Source organism: Staurois parvus, unplaced genomic scaffold (assembly GCF_062004578.1).
Source record: "Staurois parvus isolate SC_StPar_1 unplaced genomic scaffold, SC_StPar_1.0 ptg000090l, whole genome shotgun sequence".
NCBI classification, from domain to species: domain Eukaryota; kingdom Metazoa; phylum Chordata; class Amphibia; order Anura; family Ranidae; genus Staurois; species Staurois parvus.
Window position 1 is genome coordinate 16,499,219 of NW_028317886.1, and position 19,727 is coordinate 16,518,945.

General features: G+C 40.1%; 1 protein-coding gene across 1 annotated transcript in view; it reads left to right on the plus strand.

Annotated features, from left to right (window-relative positions):
- The window catches only part of FBXW7 (F-box and WD repeat domain containing 7), a 280,449-nt gene that overhangs the window by 3,178 nt on the left and 257,544 nt on the right, over positions 1-19,727 (plus strand). Inside the window, exon 2 of the mRNA XM_089670455.1 lies at positions 14,317-14,708. The gene's annotated coding sequence lies outside the window, so the exon portion shown is untranslated. The remainder of the gene's footprint in view (positions 1-14,316; positions 14,709-19,727) is intronic.

Consider the following 19,727-nt stretch of genomic DNA (forward strand, 5'->3'; position numbering starts at 1 on the left):
GTCTGAACCCACTTGAGCAATCCCGCCAGGAAGCTGTCACTATTCTGAACCAATCATAAGTGGCTAAAGCATTCTCCACCCTGTAGCCATGTGTATACAGTACTTGCAACTGCTGGATTAGTTTTTATGCAGAGCTGCACCAAATTTTGCACTCTCCAGTTTTAGTAAATCTCCACCAGTATGTTAGTGTATATATGAAATGATCAGTGTGTGTGTTTTCTGCAATCTTAATATACTTTTCTTACCAAATGTAGATCCTTTTCTCACAAGTTCATGTGAAATTATGCAAATGTGTATATTTATATTGTAGTTACCTTTTTCATATGCAGGACCAGATTTCTGCATAGCCAACGTATATTGTGGCCTAGGTCAGCAGGGCTATCAGTTTCAGCGCGCAGCCGCTCATGCGTTGGTATTGACCGTCAGTAACGCATTCCTCTGTGTACAATAGGATACAGGGCTTCCCTACCTTCCAATCCAAAGTAGCTGGTTTTGTATTGTTTTCCTTGCACAGTCTGTAGATGTTTGTTGGTGGGCTAGTGCTTTATATTCATACTTTTTAATTCAGTCTAGCTCCATACATGATGTATGACCGAACTAAGGTTTGCTCTACTCTTCTATTTGTCTGTGTATGGTGTCATAGAGTTGGCAGACATTCATTGCCAGCCCCAGTGCCTCTTATGTTGCTATATTATCAGCACTTATTAGTGTGATGCTAAGGCAACAGATTGACTGACTGGGTACAGGTGGGAATCCTAAAGGACCAGGCAGTACCCCTACCCTTCTTGTGTGACTGTATCCCCCCTGCAGTTTTGATATATTTTGCTTACCATATGAAGTTCCTATTCTGCCTCAATGTAGAAATATATTTCACCCAACAAGTTGAATCGTTATTTTTAAGAGCAATCTGTCTTAATAAAGTGGAATTTCTCTCTCTCTCAACCATTATTGACTATTTTTAATCCTTATGCTGCTAGTATAAGTAAACAACAAAAAAAAGTTAAATACAAGCAAATTTGATATAATTTCCTATTATTTTGTTTTTCTAACATTCCTTCAGTTGCTTCCTGGTTTCCATGCCTAGTCAAATGGTGTCACATATCCCAGGAATCTACAGGAGGGAAGGAGGGTTTTTCAGCTAAGTACACCCTCCTGCCTGCATGCATGCCTGTGCCAGGGGTATATGGATTCCAGGAATGAATAATCTGCCTTTACTCAAGCTGCCTTGGCCAGAAATGCTAGGGGTTGTTTTTCAAAGTGATTGCTCAGCAAAATGAAGCATAGAGACATGGATGGGGGAGTTGCTTTGAATATTAAAAATGAATTAAATAGCGTTTCTGGTTTATAGTGCTCAGATACAGTGTAGTTCCTTTTTTAAAAAGGGTGAGGTGTAGGAACCCTGAGCTGCTTGTTGGCAATTATTTGTTATGACTGCTGTACTTTGTAAAGGTGAAATGCAATAGTGCTGTTTGTATATTTCTTTGCCTCTTTTCAGTTAAAACAAATAAACTGCTTTGTAACCATGTTACCTTTTGTGATATAATGCAGCTTGTGCTTTGCAATAATAGTAGTTGAAGTTGAATGTGGGTGTTGTCATTGTGAAGGGACAGTTTGCCAAGACTGAATAATATGTTCAGATGCTTTCTGAGAGAAACAGAACTTTAAACATCAAGAGCAGTGCTGTTCCCTTAGTTTGTGACTGCCCAAATGGGTTGAGGTTACTCACTTTTTACATGTACAAGTCTGTAATTGTAATTATTAAAGTTGAGGGGGATATTCCCTGAACCAGAATAGCAGTGTCTGATGCCTCAAATGGAAGTTGATGTTCTCTGATGTCAAAGGCAATGAAGTAGTTGGTAATAAAGGGGAAGGGGTGTGCATGTTGTAGTATGAACCCTTCATCTGATGATCCTTAAAGTTTATTTCACTTTAAAAACATTTGTCTTCTAAAGAGTAAGGCTTTGTTCAAATGGCACGGACACAGCTATTGTGTCCAAATGTGACATCTGTGTGGGTTCATGTCTCCGAACTCATCCTGGGTATGTTCAGGACCGTGCACCCACACAGATGTCAGATTGGGACACAATGGCTGTGTCCATGCAGTTGTGTGTCCCAATAGTCATCTATGGGGGTGCATGCAACACCTGTGCATCCCTGTGCTGGCAAAACACAGATCTGCACGGGGCACACAAGTAATTGGCTGTGATTTAGTGTGTTAATGAGTCCTAACCCTATGAAAAGATGAAAACCCTAAAAAAATTATTTAAAACAAAACTCCAGGCACAGAAACCTTTTTCTGGAAGGATTCAGAGCATTAAAACTCAGTAGCCACAAAGGATATAAATACACTTTCTGTGCACCTAATGCCCTGAAAGTCCAGATATTACTTTGTAAAAGTAGCAGTGACATAATCACTGTGCTGTACATAGCCTGTGCAGAGAACAGAGCTGTTGGAGGGACCCAGGAGGCTCCACCCACTACAGAAATCTACAGGAGGGGGCAGTGACGAGACCAGTTACCCTGCACAAGGAAGGAGCAGCATTGAGCTGTCTTTTATAGCTCCTGTACAAAGGCAAAGTTTCACACTAGATTACTGCGCAGATCTGGAAGAAATGCATAAAGAACACCAGGATTCAAGGAATAATATACATGGCTTTTTGACATTTGCTTATCCTAAAGTTGAGCTTTAAATGAGAGCTGCTTTATCTGCCAAACCACTTGTATTGCTGTCCATTCATTCTTTAGATCTACAAAGCCCTGCAAGATAGCACAGGTCATAAAGGGAGCCTGACTCTTATCTGCTGAAGTTAAAGCTGAATGCCAATAAAATGAAAATTTCTCCCCTGCAGTGGGGCTGCGGCTGCACAACAAGGGTTATCTGCTCCTTTATGTCAAGGGGGACCACATACTTATCTGCTCCTCCACACTGCTAAACTGATCCCTGTATCCTCGTCTCTCCCAGGCCCCAGCACTGTAACTTCCTGTGATATCAAGAACCATGCAGGGACCATACCCCTGCAATGGATTTGGGAACGCTGAGAGACCGTCTATTCTTAGTGCATGGGGGAGCTTGGTCTGCTAGGGAATTAGAGGAAGAGTTAAGTAAAAGTGCTTCTCCCTTCCCCCTAGACAAATGAGCAATGAAGGGAGGACTTTTAGTTTTCTTAGAGTAACACAACTAAGTCACCTTTCCTGCTCCCATCTTGTGATTGAATGGTGAAGGAGAAGCAGCAATCTTGGGAGGACACAGTTGCTGGAAAACCAATGGGAGGTGGCCACTTCATCTAAGCAGCAACATGGGTACTCAAAGAAGGATCCCGCCACTCTGCAGTGAGAAAAAGAGAACATATTGGACCCCCATGCATCACCTGACCATGAAATTAGGTAAGTAAAGGGAGATTTGATTTTTTTTTTTTTTTTTTTTTTTTTTTTTTTTAAATCTGTGTAGCAATCCCTGGCTGGAGCACTGCTTTAATAATTTTTAATGAACACCTGCTTGCATGAATTGGTGATTTTATTTATTTTTTAATCTTCCTCAAGTTCAGGTTTAAGCTTGCTTAACCCCTTTTGTACACCCTCCACTTTGTCTTGTAATATATATTAAAGGTTAAAAGAATTCCTGGCAATTTTTTTAATTTTTATTTTCCATTGCAGTGGGGCTGTGCCAGCACTGCATGGGCAAATTCTAGTTTTTGTCTAGGGGTTTGGAAAGTGGAGATATACTTGCCTAATCCGCCAATCCTCCAAGCACAAGACCGATCCTTGTCGCTTCTGCCCCCCGCATGCCAGTTGTCTTGTGAATGGGCTGTTCTTGACGTCATCACGCTCATAGATCGGCTCTGGATATGAAGACAGCAAGAACAATTCATCGCTAACATGTGGGAGATCGGAGGATGGGGTAAGTATAGCTTTTCCCTGAGCCCTTGGACAAAACAAACAGTTAACCCATGCACTGCGGGTACAGCTCCACTGCATGGGAAAATAAAAAATATGACCTGAGTTCTAACTACTCTTCATTGTTTTGTATACCTTTATGATGAGAACATCTTTCTTAGGAGCAGTATTATTCCCTTGACCATATGTGATAAAATGACATCTAAAACTGAACTTAGAAAAAAACACATTTTAATTATGTTCTTTGACATAACAGCTGGAAATGTTTTATGTGTCCAGAAATTAAAGTCCAGCTTGGGATCTTCCCCCGCCTTATTTGCCCTCCACCCTTGTTCCCTTGTTGGACCACCCCACGCTTTATGTATACAGTAAAAAAAGTGTATACATAATTTTAGTATAATAAGGTGTCTTCAGGGAAGTCTGGTGACATATCAGGTCCTCTTAGATATGGTGGTTGCATTACTATACTATTCTTTTTCAAGCTTTTTTTCTACCTGACAATGTTGTCAGTGACAACGCTCATTCTCTGTTCTTTATGAAGGAGCAGTGTTGTCTCCCTGGGCGGCTCACCTAACTTGGATTACACACACCTTCCTCTCTCCTCATGGGAGGGATGTGCTTGTTTACAAACGATAGCTTGGAAAGCTATTAACTAGTGTTTTTTTTTTTTTCTCTCTACTTGCAGTGTAGTCACTATCTATAGAGTGGAGAGGCCCCCCCACCATCTTATTTGGCTCAACAAAATGTATTTGTTTGGTACAGGTCTTTTATATAGCGGCAACAATTCAAAACAGACTTTCGGAGGAAACTAAAGTCCATATATGTAACTTTCCCTCAGCATCCTTATTGCTGGGGTGATATTGCCATCTTTTCAATTAGGATCTCGGGGAATGCCAAGAACCTCAAATATTGTGACATAGTGCTGCAACAAAGTGCAATAGCATCTTCTTGCTACATTTTGAGCTGCTTACCAATCCCTGGAATCATCACCCTTGCTTAGACATCACAGCTAGAAGCAGAGATAAGGTAAGCATATTTATTACCCTTCCTGACAGAGGTTTTTTTATAAAGGATAAGTTCACCTTTTATGCAAAAAATAAGTGCACAATTTTTCCAGGTAAAAAAAAATGTGCGTTTTTATTATTTTTTGTTGCAGGAGCCTGTAAACCATTGCACTAGCGATCAGCAAATGGTGCCATGCATTCTCCTGCGGATCGGTTAGTATATCTGCTTGCCTGTACGGGCAAGCAGATATACTAACAGGAAGATTCAATGAACTACAATAGCGCTCCACAGCCGGGTGGGTGGAGCCCTATATGATCTCGTTTTTTTAAACATTTGACAGCTATAGTTAGAGGGGGGAGAAGATCCCCCCCACTAGCTGTCGAAGCTGGGGAGCAGGGACGATGCATTAACATGTTACTTGTTACACCCTGAATATGGGTGTAACATGTTATGAAAAGTGATCTTATCCTTTCACTTTTGTGCCGCATAATAAACGATGGGGGTCTTTTATGAATAAGCAGACCTTTGCTATTTAGTGGTAAAGTAGAAGTAAAGGCAAATCTTTTTTTCCATTTTGGATGGAGAAAGAGAGGGTTATAACCCCTGCCAATTTTTTTTTTTTTTTGCCATCTGTGCCCCATTGGTTAGATTTCCATTTACTTCCTTGCCTGTAGCTAAAAAAGGAATTGAAAGGAAATCCCTCCAAAGTGAGCAAATCCCTGGTTGTCACCTAAACTAGGGTTCTTACTGGAACATTTCCCCTCTATTACTATTCAGGAGACAACCCAGTGTTTAAGACTTTATTTCATTTTCTCTGACAGTAGACAAATAGACAGGGTGAATCTCATCAATAGGAGCCCAGATAACAATAAAAACCGACAGGTGTTCTAATCCCTCTCAAATATATGAAAAAAAAATTTCCTTGGGTTATACTGCTGAGCTGCAGTTTATTTCCATATCTATTCCTGGATTTAGAGCTGTACAATATGTGCAGAATAGGAATAGAAGCTTAAGTTCTTTCAACTGTTGTCTGTCCTTTAAAGAGCAATCTTGGCATACTCCTTAGGATACTTTTTGATCTTACATCTATATTTTAAAATACTTGTAGTTAAAGTGTAGCTATAGCCAACACTTTTTTTTGTTTTGCATAAAGCAGGGAAGGATAAGAACTCAGAGTGCCCAACTATGCCCGCTCTTTTCGCCAAGATCCTCCATTCATAGAAGCCCTACACCTACAATAGCTTCTGTGAATGAAACCTAATCTATGAATGGGGGGGGATCTTTCAATTATCTACGGATCTTCCCTTCACAAGTCTGATGTATAGAAACTGTAATACTGCTTCTCAGAATGGAGGAGCTGGGCAGATACAGTGGGCATAGTCGGGCACTCTTGATTAGCATTTGTCACAGCTCCCTTAGTTCTATTATCCTCCTGTTGCATGGATTGTTATCAGCCATGCTGATTCTCATTTATTTATTTATTTTTAACTTGGCCTTTTAAGCTTTTAATTTTTTTCCCAGCAATTATGTTAAAGAGAGACAGAGGAGGCAGAAGTTTTTTTAAATGGGAGAAAGTTTGCTTTAAGCAGTGCTTCATTCTTCCTGTAGAACAGATGCTGGGATTACAAAAAAAGGCCATGGTGATAGTCTATTGTTTTTCATCCTTATCAGCCAACGAATAGACATTTATTCAGAGTGTAAAATTAAGTATAATTAAGGCTCCATGCAGATTGAGCTTAAAAATGTCAGTTCCCTTGGCAGGACAAAAAGCTCATATCATCAAGCATTTTTGTACACTTTTAGGAGTGTTTAGCGGTTTTTTTTTTTTTATGCCAGCAAACTTCAATCAAAAACACAAATCAAGAGTTTTTTTTTTTTCTTTTCTGCCTCTCGATGTTGAGCTTGATATATGCCTCTGATTGTCCTATGTGTCCTAATGCATAGGATAACATAGTGGTGCTTTTACAGGCAAAACAAAACTGTAGAAGCAGTGTGCGTAGACCCTAAAGGCAATTTTTTTTTTTCGGTGGAGAGAAGATAAGAACACCTGTAGATTTTTATTGCTGCCTGTGCTCACGTTGGGGAGATTCACCCTCTCAATTTATAATGTTTATCCTTATCATCGAAAGTGAAACTAAAGCTCTTCCAATGGGAACATTAGTTCTGGTGATACCCCACAATTCCTTCACTTTAGATGGATTTCCTTTCACTTCCTGTTTTGGCTATGGGACAGAAAGTGAAGGCGAAAAAGTTTTTCCTTTTAGTTCCACATTAAAACATGGTCAGTGGGCACCATTAGTAAGCAGGAAGGGTAACATGCTTATGTCGGGCACAAAAATGACTGCCCCAACTGTAGATATAGTTTTACAAATTATAAAAAAGTTTTCTGTTTAAAGGATAAGTTCACTTTTTAGTAAAAAATTAATAAATGCACATTTTTTTGCAGGTGAAAAAAATGTGCATTTATTATTTTTGTCTGAATGAGCAAGTAAAGCATTGCACCAGTGATCAGCAGATTGCTGGTGCCATGCAGGTCTTCTGTAGATCTGTCAGTATATCTGCTTGCCCGTATGGGATATACAAGCAAGCAGATATACTGACAGGAAGCATCAATGAACTACCACGGTGCTCCACAGTGTCATGGTAGTTCATTGAAGACCACAAACTGACAGCCGCCAAGGCTGTTGGGGTTTGCAGTCTCTCATTCACAGAGGACTGTGAATGAATGACTCGGCTGGGTGGCAGGAGCCCCGCACGGTCGCCTTTTTTAAAAAAAATTTTGACAGCTAGCGGGGGGAGAGCAGATCCCCCACTAGCTGTCAAAGCGGGGAGGAGTGGGGGCTGGTGTGATCATCGTTACATGTTACACCCTGTATATGGTTGTAACGTGACATGTTACGAAAGGTGAACTTATCCTTTAACATTTACATACTTTGATTAGGCTATTAAAGCCTAGTTCAAGTTTTCAGAATTATTTTTTTTTCTTCAGTGCCAAAAAAAAATGTTTGCAGCTTTTGCAACACTCAACTTCTGTCTGGTGCTGTTTGAAACTCAGATTGGTCCAACAGCTGCTGCATTATTACCCAGCCTGGTAGTGCCCAAGAACCAATACTGTGTGATGTGTGCGCTCTGCGCAGTTCTGCCCAGAGGCCACTGAAGGATGCATGACAAAAGAGCTGCGGAGGTCATGTGAGTGCATTAAAAAATGTACAGATCGTAGAGAGGAGCGGTATGTGCAGTAAATAGGATGAATCTTTATTTGGTGTATTATGAAATTTGGCTTTAATATTAACACATTAAGCATTCATTACTAGTACATCTAAGAAAAATCCGATGACTACTGTATGTGTTCACTATGAATGCTGAATCAGCTGGTTAGTTGCAATGCTATTTGTGGCTTGTGGCAGGAAGTCAATTGCTGTATGTTTATAAGCATGGTTTGTCTTAAAGGATGAAGTGTTAGCAGGTGTTTTAGTGAATTGTGAATCAATATGTTTGGATTGTTTATGTTCTGTGCTTTTTGTGTACTGTTCCTTTTAGTGTCTAGTCTGGTATAATACATGGTAACCCTTGGGTTAATGGGTGTCAGTGGTAGATAATTGGTTTGTTTATATTTGCTGTGACAGTGCTCAGTTCAGGATTGGTATTGATGCACACCCTCAAAACACAGAATCACACACCCTCTAAAAACACCAGTTGAACTTAACCACATCACTATCTGTTGCTCTTCTCGTTAGGGAGCTGTCCTTTCCTTTTAGCATAGCTCAAAGTAAGCATTGTTAAAATACAATTACTTTTTGCAGCCTTATAAATTTCCAAAAATCCCACAAAACGTCTTGGGATACCTCTGAATTTAGGTAAAAATCTTTTTTTGTGGGGGTGGAAGTTGCAGTGTAGAGATTTCCACTTTGAACAGAAAAGGTCTATTGATTCTTCTGCATCACACAGACTTCTTGTCCGATGTGCACAGTTGTATAGAAGTTTCCAGTCTTCTGAATGACTTACACTGCACTAGGTCCTATCTAACGTGCACACATGTAAGAAACGTCACAAGGCAGGATCAATAACTTTTTCTTCATACCTAATGTTGAAAGAATTATATAAATGCTAATAAGTCAATCAGGCCATTAATGATGTATTGAAGCACGAATCGTCTATTGTGCTTTAGCTGTCTGGTTGCTTGTGTTTGTAGCTGTAGTTTTACTGACCACTTTTTTTTTTTTTTTTTTTAACCCCCCCCCCCCCTTTATGCAAATTCACTCCTGAAACCATCATTTGAACAGTTCAGCTGTGGAATGTTGTGTTTTTAATATTTTTTTTTACCATTGTGTAAAAAAATAAGTGGTAAAATACACCAAAAGCTAAAATCTAACATGATGTAGATGAAGGATCACCTTTTAACCAAGACATATAGCGTTCTTTCACCTCAGATGCATTGTTTTGCATTTTGCTCCGTTTTCCAGTGTAAGCAGAATTCAAGGACATGAGAAACAGTAGGGCTGGTTTACATCGATGAGTGTTTTTTCTTTCTTTTTTGATGTGTTGTCTTGCATTTCCCATTCTGGCCAGTTAATTAGGATCCTTCTAATGCATGTAACTTGTGCCCAAAAATGAGTATTGCTGCTTCGTTGCTTTAAAATTGTCTGTTGAGAACAGAATGTACCTGAATACATTTTATTTCAAGTGGTCCACAAGCATTTGCTTTAAGTGACTTTTGCAGTTACTGATAAAGGCTGGGAGTGTTTGGTGTAGGCTAATTACAATCTGTGGCACAGAGGTAGAGTGCAAGGAACATTTTAAAGTGTTAAACTCCTTTCTGCTCTTCCCCTAAACACCTTCATGTGACAGTACTCATGCCAGATAACTGGCTACTCAGGTGCTAAGCATTGCTTTGGTGCCTGCACACAGATGTAATGTCATGCGCAAACAGTATCTGTGTTTGGGACATAACATTTGTATGCATATACCACTTATGCAAGTATTGGCCTACAGCTGCCTTCACTTATTCATGGCTACGGAAGATTGTGCTCTGCACCAGGACATCTTGGGCAACCAAATACGCTAGCAGGTTTATGCGCCCATATGCATGATATTATTATTATTATATACTGAATTTTGGGTGATCTAAATTATGCATATATGCACTGGAGGCTTAGATCCTCCAGGCCTGTGCAGCTACATCACCCCTTCACTGTTGTAGATTGCTAGCTGGCTTTCCAGTCATGTCTGAATGAGGTATGAACGTAAAACGCTATTACTAATTATCTGTATTATTAGTTAAAAGGGAAGTATGGGATTATTATTTTTTTCTTTATTTTTTTTTTTTGGTAGAAATCATGCTTACCTAGGTGGATGCAGCATCTGTCCCCTGCTTGCTCTTGGACTAAGAACTGAGCGATAAAAGACCACTGATCGCTCAGTTGTCAGTGTCTCATGAGCAAAAGCTGGTGACTGTCAGTCACCGCGCTCTGCCAGCCCCTGCTCACACTGGAGCACTGGGCTGTGGAGGGGCGGATCGCTGAGACGCCGAGAGACTGAGCCAGGTGCTGGTCCAAGCTCTTGGGTGGATCCAGACGTAAAAGCAGAACTGTGGGAAAACATTTCTTTACATGTGCTTGTTGCTGATTTCTTACCTTCCCTGAATGTCATCCATCTTCTTGTTCGCTCATTAGTTGCTCTGAAATAGCCTATTCATTTTTCAAATCAAACCATTAATTTTCTTTGGTTTCCTGTTTGTAAGACCTGTGGATGCTGTGTCTCCTATTTCTCTAGCCACAGGTCTTGGCACATCCCTTCTGTAGTTCATTCTCCAGGAAGCAGTGATATAATTAAGCCCCACTTGCAGTGGAGGGTGGACCAAGACTCTGACACATTCAATATCTACAGGCCTAGTGTACCTGCCCACATTCACTACAATTCTCTGTGGTTGATGGGAACCGCAGTTTGCTTTTATTGCAGAGAGAAAGGAGAGGATATAATGTCATCCCTGCTGTTACACCTCCTCTTTGGCAGAATAGATGCTGTTATCTTTTGAATTACAGAGATGAGGTCATGAAAATTCAATTAGACTTTTCTCCTAAATGGTAAGGATTTTTATATTTTTATTAACTGTTCAGTGTTTTGGGTAGGGAATTGTACTAATGAGTTTTTTTTTTTGGCCTCTCCCAGAGTTCTTATTTAAAGTTGGAATCTTTGCCCAGCCTGGACTGGCTGAGTGATATTAGCCGACGGCGGGCTTCAGTCCACTCTTGGCTGAAAACGGGTCACAGGAGTGCAAATCGATCTGCACTGTACTTCTCCTTTTTAATACACTCTTTAGAAAATATATTTTCCAAGGTGTACAATGTTATTTTTTTTAAAGCCCCTAACAATGGCTGGGTATTTGAACTAGACCCAGGTTTACTGTGGTATGAGCATTTCTATCCCTTATTAAATTAAACACCTGTAACCAGTGATGACAAATATTTCCAAAATTTTTAAACCAACTGTTAGAGTTAGAGGTCAGCTAGAATTTGGGTTTGGCCTGACAATTGCATTGTTCCTTAATTTGGATTTTACGTTTTCTGTTTTCTTAGGAGCCCAGATTTGTACCTTGAGTTAGTCTCTTTTCAAACATACACGCCAGGTTTTTTTTTCTGCTCTGTACGTTTCTGAGCTGTAACTGTTTGTTTCTTTTTCTATGTCAAAAAGGAGAAGCAACAATAAAAATGTAATGTGCTATCTAGCCTAGAACTTTTTCTAGGCAGCAGTATTTTGGCCGAAAAAGTGCTTGATGCTTGTAAGCACGTTTAGGTGCGTCTAGTACTTGGACATTCATTTCATTGGCTATAATATTTATTTTGGCCATTGAAATGAAATAATGCTCAAGCGCTAAACGCACACTTAGACATGTCCAGCATTTTTTTTTCTGCCAAAATGCCACTGCTTTTGAACACAGAGGAAGTGGGGTTTTTTTTGTCTGCTTCTAACTGCCCCTGCCTATTACCTCCTCTAAATCCCTATGTGTGCGTGCACACATAGGCTAACATGCAGGGGTGTTTAGAGAAAGGAAAAAGAAGCCCCTAACAGCTGCTTTAAATATGTCCATTGTGCATGAGCCCTAAAAAAAATATATAAAGTACGTAAAAATAATAAAACATCTTGCCATTCACCATTGTTGTTGTTTTTTTTTTTGTTTTTTTTTTGAGCATTTCAATTCATATTGGAAGGTTGGTTTAATGGTGTTTTATTTTGTGAAGAGGCTTGAACATTTCTAGTGAAGTACCTTACCTGCGTTTGAGTGGCAACCTGTGAGTCTTAACATGATTGGCTCTTTAGATGAAAAACGGCTATGAAATATTTACTTTTCACAAGTGAAAAGTTTGACATATTAGTGATAGAGATTATATTGCAAATACAGTGGGGTAAAAAAGTATTTAGTCAGCCATCAATTGTGCAAGTTCTCCCACTTAAAAAGATGAGAGAGGCCTGTAATTGGATTTTTTTTTCTCATTTTGTCTCTCATAGTTGAGGTCTCCCTATAATGCCAGACAATCACATCGGCTGATTTGGAAAGAATTTATTTGCAAATTATGGTGGAAAATAAGTATTTGGTCACCTACAAACAAGCAATATTTCTGGCTCTCACAGACCTGTACCTTCTTCTTTAAGAGGCTCCTCTGTCCTGCACTCATTACCAGTATCAATGGCACCTGTTTGAACTTATCAGTATAAAAGACACCTGTCCACAACCTCAAACAGTCACACTCCAAACTCCACTATGGTGAAGAGCTGTCGAAGGACACCAGAAACAAAGTTGTAGACCTGCACCAGGCTGGGAAGACTGAATCTGCAATAGGCAAGCAGCTTGGTGTGAACAAATCAACTCAACAAATCAACTGTGGGAGCAATAATTAGAAAATGGAAGACATACAAGACCACTGATAATCTCCCTCGATCTGGGGCTCCACGCAAGATCTCACCCCGTGGGGTCATAATGATCACAAGAACGGTGAGCAAAAATCCCGGGACCACACGGGGGGACCTAGTGAATGACCTGCAGAGAGCTGGCACCAACGTAACAAAGGCTACCATCAGTAACACACTATGCCGCCAGGGACTAAGATCCTGCAGTGCCAGACATGTCCCCCTGCTTAAGCCAGTACATGTCCGGGCCCGTCTGAAGTTTGCTAGAGAGCATTAGGATGATCCAGAAGAGGATTGGGAGAATGTCATATGGTCAGATGAAACCAAAATAGAACGGTTTGGTAGAAACACAACTCGTCGTGTTTGGAGGAGAGAGAATGCTGAGTTGCATCCAAAGAACACCATACCTACTGTGAAGCATGGGGGTGGCAACATCATGCTTTGGGGCTGTTTCTCCGCAAAGGGACCAGGACGACTGATCCATGTACAGGACAGAATGAATGGGGCCATGTATCGTGAGATTTTGAGTGCAAACCTCCTTCCGTCAGCAAGGGCATTGAAGATGAAACGTGGCTGGGTCTTCCAACATGACAATGATCCCAAACATACCGCCCGGGCAACAAAGGAGTGGCTTCGTAAGAAGCATTTCAAGGTCCTGTAGTGGCCTAGCCAGTCTCCAGATCTCAACCCCATAGAAAACCTTTGGAGGGAGTTGAAAGTCCGTGTTGCCCAGCGACAGCCCCAAAACATCACTGCTCTAGAGGACATCTGCATGGAGGAATGGGCCAACATACCAGCAACAGTGTGTGCCAACCTTGTGGAGACTTACAGGAAACGTTTGACCTCTGTCATTGCCAACAAAGGATATATAACAAAGTATTGAGATGAACTTTTGATATTGACCAAATACTTATTTTCCACCATAATTTGCAAATAAATTCTTTCCAAATCAGCCAATGTGATTGTCTGGATTTTTTTTTCTCATTTTGTCTCTCATAGTTGAGGTCTACCTATGATGCCAATTACAGGCCTCTCTCATCTTTTTAAGTGGGAGAACTTGCACAATTGGTGGCTGACTAAATACTTTTTTGCCCCACTGTATGTTTTCTAAAAGAGATGTATAGGCACTTCTAATTTACATGCACTGATATCGTCACATATTTTCAGTCCTGGGCTGGGGATGTCCTGACAACTGGGATTTGTTCAGTCCTGTCTTGCTACTCACAAATTTCCTTTTTCTATGCACATATACATATGTTATAGTGAATATACTTTTGTTAGGCTTTTTTTTTTTTAATTTTCGTGAGGTAAGCATAGTATTTGTGTGTTACATTTTTATCTTCTAGATTGTAAGCTTGAAAGAGCAGGGCCCTCAATCCCCTCATGTTTTGCATTGTATTGGTATTGTTCTGTCACATGTTCTGTCCCCCTTTGTAATGTACAGCGCTGAGTGAACTATCGGTGCTTTATAAATACTGTATAATAATAATCTTATAACTCCCTTTTCTACAGGTTACCAGCTTCCAGCTCATATCAGAAAAATGTTCCAAGGCTCACTGGATACCTGACTTCAAGGTTTCCTGATTCCACATATAAAAAAGGCTGAGGGATACATGACTGAGTGGAAGCATGCTACATCTTTAAAGACTTTGGGTAATACGTTCTTGTCCTAAAAAAGCGTGAAGTTAGAGAATTTCTGCTCTGTGCCGTTAAATCTTAAACTGATGAACTGTAAACTGACTGCTGAAGTTTAAAGAAAAGAAAAGGTGAATACCATCCTCATCATGGATTTGCTACTCCCTTCCTGACGTCAGGACCCCTGGAAACTGCCTACCTTCTACTGCCAAAAACAGTTTCTGAGCATCACAGTCAGTCTGCCTTCACAGGGTTATCGACTGGAGCAGGTTGGTTTGTCAGTGAATTACTATTTGGTTTTTTTTTTTTTTTATTACTGTGTATATTGGAAATTATCCCATTATGAGTAATTTTTCATATACATTGAGAAATTTGCTTTTCATACACTGCTCTAAAAAGTGTTATATTAAAGCAGAGCTCCAGCTGGAAAAAAAAAAGATAAAAATAAATAGACCATTAAAAGATAAAATAACAAAACTAGCATTTGTTGCCATATTCACTTTCAATACGGAGATTGTACCCAGAGTGTTTTTTTTTTTTTTTTTTGCCTTCACATGTCCTCAGTTTGATGGCCAGCATTATTTAATCCACTTCCTCTGAGCCCAGGTCATTCTGGATTGGCCCCAGCCTGTAAATGGACAGTGAAAGGTGAAGCAGCAGTGATGAGCTCATCTGCTTTCTTTTCTTATCTGTGTGTTTTTTATTAGCGCATGGACTGATTGGCTCCTTGTTTTGATTCTTCCTCTTACAAACCAGCCCTACTATACATTCATAGCAAAAAGCGAATACCAGGTCAAATTCAGATTTTTACAATGCTTGAAATATAAGGTACTTTTTATTGATTTATTAATGCTTGTTTATTTAATTTATTAAGGTACTTGTATAGCACCATCAATTTACGCAGCTCTTTACATATATACTGTACATTCACTTGAGTCCCTAACCCTCAAGGAGCATACAATCTAAGGTCCATAACTCACATTCATACATACATACTAGGGCCAATTTAGACAGGAGCCAGATAACCTACCAGCATGTCTTTGGAATGTGGGAGTAAACCGGTGTATCGGGAGGAAACACGCACAGGGAGACTCCAGGCAGGTGGTGCTGTGGTTAGGATTCGAACCAACGACTCTAGTGCTGCCAGGTAGAAGTGCTAACCATTTAGCCACTGTGCTTCCCACAACTTATGCAGCTGGATTAGTTTGTGTCTTTTTTGCCTAGCAGTTTTATTTTCTTTTTTACATTTTTAAAACTATGTATTTTTTTTCCATTATATTTTACATTTGGGCTAATCTAAGTATTAATGGTTTGATAGCCAATTTTCTCTTAACAATTTCCTAGAGATCTCAGTTATTGACTGACTCACTTTTTACAATGACTGATTTTAGCTTTTTATAATGGCTTTTGTTAGAAATACCTCTATAAGCTTCATGCTTGACTTAATTGTTAAGAAATTCTTGATTCTTAAAGTGGTTCTAAAGACTAAATGTATTGTACCTTAATGCATTCTCTGCATTAAGGTAAAAATAAACTCCCCACTGTTTTGCGCCCCCCCCCCCCCCCCCATCCCTAAACACTTACCTGAGTGCTCTCTTGATCCAGCGATGTTCCCATCTGCAGATGTGCTGCTTTCTCTTTCTGACCTCACAGGAGATTCTGAGAGCAGGGGGAGTGATCAAATCACACTGTCAAATCCTGTGAGGAAGAAGCAGGGTGTGTGGCCATGCTACACTGTGTGTGTCTATGGATGCACACAGCCTCACTTGGGAGCGTGCCTGCACGGGTACCTCCATTGCATAGGGTCTGCTATGGGAGCACCTGCAAGAAGGAGTAGACCGCACTGGCAGGTGAGTCCAGAAATGGAGGTAAGGGGCAGCTCTGTGTACTATTGTTGCATAGATTAAGGAAGTATCACAGAATAGGTAATGTGGCACTTTGACAGTGTCCATTTCTACATTTAGTTACTAAAGGATTCCTCTGTTAAATTGTCAAAGTAGGGCACCTGTGTGAATTGGCATTGCAACTGTTATTTTCAAGGATACCAGGTACTATACAGTACTTCCCCACTTATTTTTTGTAGTGGTATATCCTAGTAGTAATTTCTTGCATTTTGCTCAATGAATTAAATTGGACCTTCATGCTAAAAATTGACTTTTCCCCACTGCAGCCTTCTCCTTCCACTGTTTGAAAAAGCATTTAGCAGCAGAGCTCTTGTAGTCCATTGACACTTTCTATAGGCCTCTTAACCAAATGTCCATTCCTCAGTATGGACATGCAACTATAGGAACCACTGTTTGTTTGCGGTTGCAATGCTTTGCAGGTTCCGATATAAAAATTAATAAATGCCCGTTTTTTTTTCCTATTAAAAATAGTGAAATATAGTATTTGATCATTTTTTGTTGGCTAGCAGCTTTCATTACTGCCTCTACCCCTAGTAGGGAGAGTCACTTTTTCTTTTTGTCCTTTTTACTGTTATCACCAAAAGTGAAAGAAACCAGAATAGGTGGAGAATCTTCCAATGGAGACACTAGTTCTGGTGACTACCAGGGATTCTCTCACTTCCTAGTTTGGCTATGGCAAAGGAAGTGAAGGGAATCTCCAAAATGAGATGGCAAAAAAACACTGACAGGTAATGACCCTCCCTTACCCTACCCAACAAAAATGGTTTCCCTTTTATTTCTTCTTGGAGTTACAAAAAAGGAGCACTTTAACTGTGACATGAAGGAATGACATTTGACACACACTAACTGAACACTGGCTTTTGATAGAAATATACCCCTCTGTCTTTTGCTGCCTGATCACATAACATTGCAGGGCACATATTTGTGGAGAGGAAAGGCATTCACCAGAAAAGCAGCAGACATTATTTTCATCCCTTTTTATTAGGAGTTTTGATCATTCTCAGTTGGTTTGTTTATATTAAATTATTTTTATTTTAAAGCCCAGCTCCAGGATGTTTTTAAATTTACCCGTGCAGTGAGCCCCTCATCCCTCAAAGCCTGGTTTAAACACGTGTGTGTCTAGGGGAAAAGAAAAAAGTGTAAATATTTGCTTCCTTGCTCTCATGGCAGCAGATGCTTTTCTTCATTGTCCGTTGCTCTGGAATGTGGGTGGGCTCTCGTCGTTGTCCTGTACAATGCAGAATTGCTGGTCCTGCATTGTATATGATGAGATTGGAAAGTTGGGAGAGACCAGGCAGCGAGATTAAGTGGCTTTGAGGGACTGTTCACATGGAGGAGTTTTATATTCATTCTTTTACTAGCCAAGTAAGCATTTAACTTGTGGAGTTCAGGAGGAGGAGACCCCATTGCATGGGTAAATTTAACAGTCAGGAGTTGGACTGTAACAAAACTGTAACAAATCGTGGTCTAAAAAAAACAAAAATTGGAATTAAATCGGTCAAGAAGAAAATACAGGAACTGCCATTGCTGACTTTTTGAAGTAACCTAGTTTAGTGCTGTAATCCTTAACCCTGCTTCACCATTTGAGTCATTGACCCACAACAAGCACGTGTATATTTTGTTTTTGATCATCAAGTAGTGGAAATGATGACCGCAGTGAAGCACCAATATTACTACCCTAACATTTTAAATCAAACCTGTGCTGAAAGAAATATGGAGGATTCCATTGCTGATTCTAGTGGTTTGCATGTCATGATGCTGTTCAGTTGACTTCAGTATTATGAGCGCCTGACCCAGAACGAGTTTGTAGACAGTGGAGTCAGATCTCCATATCTGCATACCTGTTCTGCTTCAGTGACTTCAAAGTATTTAAAGTTGAACGCCAGGTAGAAAAAAGCACAAATTATTGCAAATCTTTATTGATAAATCGTTAAGTTCTTTTTTTTTTTTTTTTCACATTTCTTTGCTATCGAGGCAACTATTATATTGATGGCATCGCTGGCATGTAAACAAGCTCTTGTCTGCTGTAGCAGCCAGAGTTTTTCTTTATCTCTGCAGGTTTGTTCATTCACATATTGGGAAACATGACACCCTATCATTCCCTAGCAATTATGTTAAAGTGATATTAAAGGCCGATTTTTTTTTTTTTTTATAACAAACATGTCATACTTACATGCTCTGTGCAGTGGTTTTGCACAGAGCAGCCTCGCTCCTCCATCTTCTCGGGTCCCTGTGCTCTCTGGCAGTGTCCCTTCTGCCGAGTACCCCCCCCCCCGGAGCAAGCAGCTTGCTATGGGGGCTCCTGCTGCTGTCTCAGCCAATGAGAGAGAGACTCTGGAGAGCCAAGGCTCTCGTGCACATCACAGGCTTGAGATGTGGCCCAGGTAAGTATTATGGGAGCCTGGAGGGGTTGCTGACACAAGGCTTTTTAACTTCATGCTTAGAATGTTTGAAGGTAAAAAGCCTTGAGTATTTACAACCACTTTTAACGTTAAACAAGTTTATGGAAAATTAAGGTTTATTAAAATGCATTAAAAACTTCTAAAAGCTCCCTGTCCCCACGTGCACATAAACATCTGAATGCAAACACTGACTTCTGGTGCGGATGCACACAAAACCCACAATTGTGCCAATCATATTTGGTATTGCAATGCATGCCCAAATGATATTTCTAGAACCATCATTCACTGTTAACTCCTATACGCTGACAGGAGGAGAGGCAGTAGGGAGATGAGCTAATCAATCTGCTGGTGGAGATGAGACAACCGTTTTACTCCTTAATTATTGAAGATTTGTTATCTGCTGGTAAGTGTAAATCTTAGAAGTGGATGACAGAAATTTTAAATCTGGATGTGCTTGTAAGTGTGGATTCACCCATGTGTGGTGTGAATTGAAGCTCCGTTTTCACAGCTAATTGACAAAGTAATTGTTCAGTGGTTCAGGTCTGGTTTACATCAAGATCAGGACAGGTTTAGATCAGGATAAAGTCAGGCTTTTATCCTGTTCACAACTGATAACATGTGTGATTCAGAAGCATTCCATTGAAATCAATGAGCCTAATTTTGAACTTGAGCCGGACCGTACTGCTCAGAAAACTGACAACTCTTTTTCACTTAACAATGAATCTGCACTCCGATTGACACCGCATATATGTGAACAGGCATAATAGAAACCAATATTATTTCACATCATGCGAATTGGATGCGGTTCAAAATGCATCCAATTCACACATGTGAACTGGCTCTAAAGCCTTGCAAGTTCATCAGTATACTTAAATGTGTGTTCCCATGTTACTTTGGTGCTTTGACATGGTATGTGTGTACCACATATGACTTCTGTTTTCTTTCACCCTGGACTTTGAACTGCAATTCCTGTGAATGATGG